Below are 3,707 nucleotides of genomic sequence, written 5' to 3'. Positions count from 1 at the left end.
ATCAAACCCATTAACCGAAGCTAATGATATTGGTGTCGTCACACTGAGAGTGAGTACAGAATCAGTCGCCCTGGCAAAACAAGAGGCACTTGTTAACGCTATCTCAGTGACACTATTGAGTGCGTTGGCAAAATACATTTTGCGATATACATCGAAATATTGGAGGATGGACTCTTGCCACTTTATTCCTTGGTTTTCGTGAACAAGAACACGACGTTGTTCCAGGAAGATGGAGCACCGTGTCACGCTGCTAGAAACACCTAAAAGTGGCAGGAAGAAACTGGTATCCAGGGCGGCCGAGCCAATCTCCTGACATGAACCACATCGAAAACCACTGAGCCATACTCGACCGGCAAGTCAAGAAACAACCAAAAACCAACTTCGAAGAGTGATCTACTCCAAGTTTTGAAGCAAGAGTAGGCGAAAATCCCACAATCTAAAATTGACGAGATGATTCTCACGATGCCTCAAAGGATCAACGAACTCCACGAAGCGAAAGGAAGATGTACTAGATATTAATTAAATTATAAATATATCAATTCATGTGAATATGACTGAAAATGTTAATTTTTTCTGAAAAGGTGGGGTCTATTTACTTGTGACCACTCAGTATATATATATATATATATAACCATCTAGTTGAATACTGGTGGGCATGGTAACGAGTGAGTATTCCTAAGTTTGTGTTCCTCTCAATACAGCTAAAAACAGAGTAAATCTGAAAACCTGAGACAAAAAATATTGTGTAATCTTTATGTAACCATAAAGTGAGACAATTTTCACTTTATGGGTAACATTTGACTCTTTTTCTCTTTAACCATAATGTGCAACAATTTTTACTGCTACATTAATGTGCAGAACAATAAAATGCTAGAATAGCCAGATTCAAATTGTAGCATAATCTAAGATTAGTTTCTGGTAATGAAGACAATTATAGGTTACCATATTCCTTAGGATGGCTTCTAGTGGTAATCAAAGTCAGATGATACCATGTTCTACAGGCTTGTTCATGGTAATGATGACAGATAGAGGTTGTCATATTTCTTAGGATGGCTTCTAGTGGTAATCAAAGTCAGATGATACCATGTTTTACAGGCTGGTTGTCTGGTAATGATGACAGATAGAGGTTGCCATATTTCTTAGGATGGCTTCTAGTGGTAAACAGAGTCAGATGATACCATGTTCTACAGGCTTGTTCATGGTAATGATGACAGATAGAGGTTACCACATCCCTTTGGAAGGATTCTAGTGACAATCAAAGTCAGATATTACCTGGATTGATTCATATGATAACCACAGTCAGATGATACCATTTTCTAGAAGCTAGTATCTAGTAGAGATGACAGTTAAATTTTACCATATTCCTTAAGATGGATTCCAGTAGCAACCAGAATGAGATAATTCCACTTTTTACCTTCAGGTTTCAGGTAATGACAGCAGTTAGATGTTACCACATTCCTATAGAAGGATTCTAGTGGCAACCATAAACCCAAATAATCTGAATGGATTCTTGTGGAAATCACAGTCAGATATAACCTGGATGGATTTTTGTGGTAACCACAGTCAGATAGTACCATTGTCTACAAGTTGATTCCTGGTAATGACGACTTTTATATGTTACCATATTACCCCAGGATGTACTCTAGTGGAAACCATAGCCAGATAATACAATTTACTACAGCTGGTCGAGTAATGACGATAGGTAAATGCTACGATATTCTTTAGGATGAATTATAGCAGTAACCAGAGTCAGACGATACCATGTTGGACTGCATGAATTCTGGTAATGACAACAGATGGATGGCATGGCATTCGTTTGAATAGATTCTAGTAGTAACCACAGTCAGAGGATCCGTGGATGGATTATACTGGTAACTATAGTCAGGTAACACCATATTCTACTGGCTGGTATTTGGTAAGGACTACAGTTAGATGTTACCATCTTCCTTAATTTAAAAAAGCTTGCTGTTGATTGGTTACCCTCACTCTGATCAACAGATTTAAATTACGAATGGTTTTTAATTTGTAATTGTTTGTAATTGTAATTAAGCACAAAGCTACACAATGGGCTATCTGTGCTCTGCCCACCACGGGTATCGAAACCCGGATTCTAGCGTTGGATGTCCGCAGACATACCGCTGTGCCACTGGGGGCATTACGAATGGACATTTCAATCTTCGTGTCTCTTACCTGGCCATTGTATAAGGTGTCATTCAGAGTGGAAACATGAACTAAAGGGAATATTTTAATAAAAATAAAAAAGGTTTATAGTTTGAATAATTTTTACAGAAACGTAAGTAAAAGAATAATTCTAAAGTTGGTCAAATAGCGCTGGAAACATATAAATAAATATACAATATTAGGAATTGTATAACACGAAGCATTAAATAAAACTGTTATTGTCTTCCTCTTCCCAGAAAGGAAACTACAGTTGCAGATCTTCACCAGAAGGAGATCGAAAAATGTCCAAACATTTTCATCACTGAGGGCCTTTGCACGTGCTTGGTGCTAATTTGTATCCTCCATGACTAGAAATAAAACTGTGTGAAACAAGACTATCATTAAGCACAATGAGGAACGAATGCAAAATTAACACTTTTTTTTTAATATAGCAACATCATCTTTCACACTTTGAATGTCTAATTTTCGGAAATGTTTCTCAATTCGCAGTAAAAACATATGCCAACTTATCAAGGACATTTTTAAGCCACTTTTTTTTTAAAGAAATGATAAAGATTTTTTCAAATTAATCACAGAAGTCCCACGTCTATAGAGTTGACTAAACCACATGAAAACTTGAACAGTAATAGACATGTTGCTTTATTCTATAGACGTGTATATCTTATCCTGTATTAAGTGTCACATCTTGTTATATAATAAGTGTCCAGTTATCCCATAGCAGTGTCATATTATTCTGTAATAACTGTACGATACCCACCAATAAGTTGTGTTAAATTTTATAGCAAGAGTTTGGACACAATAAAAACTATCATAGTTAGACATTCCTCTATTGGCGTCTTACGTTTCACTCTAGAGGTATCATTAAATGTAAGATTACTCTACAGGTGGCAAGATATTCCATAATAAGTGGCAATTTTCTCTATGGAAGTGTCAAGCTATTATAAAATAAGAGTCAAAACACTCTAACGAAGCGTCATGTTACTCTATAGAAACGTCAAACTACTCAGTAATAAGAGTTAAGCTACTATATAATATATCTCAAGTTACTCTAGAAATGTCAAGTTACTTTGTAATATGTGTCACGCCACTCTATAGAAGTGTCAAGTGTAGTAGTCTCAAGTTGGTCAACATATTGTTGCTAATAGTGTAGTAAGAGCGTGTCCTTATCATCAAATTGTTGTTAGTGGTGTAGAAAGAACGTGTCCTTCTCATCATATTATTCTTAGTGGTGTAGTAAGAGCGTGTCCTTATCATCAAATTGTTGTTAGTGGTGTAGAAAGAACGTGTCCTTCTCATCATATTGTTGTTAGTGGTGTAGAAAGAGCGTGTCCTTCTCATCATATTATTCTTAGTGGTGTAGTAAGAGCGTGTCCTTCTCATCAAATTGTTGTTAGTGGTGTAGAAAGAACGTGTCCTTCTCATCGAATTGTTGTTAGTGGTGTAGAAAGAGCGTGTCCTTCTCATCATATTGTTGTTAGTGGTGTAGAAAGAGCGTGTCCTTCTCATCATATTGTTTCTAGTGGTGA

The sequence above is a fragment of the Limulus polyphemus genome, unplaced genomic scaffold (genome assembly GCF_000517525.1).
Source record: "Limulus polyphemus unplaced genomic scaffold, Limulus_polyphemus-2.1.2 Scaffold11096, whole genome shotgun sequence".
Taxonomy (NCBI): Eukaryota; Metazoa; Arthropoda; class Merostomata; order Xiphosura; family Limulidae; genus Limulus; species Limulus polyphemus.
This window is presented reverse-complemented; position numbering follows the sequence as displayed.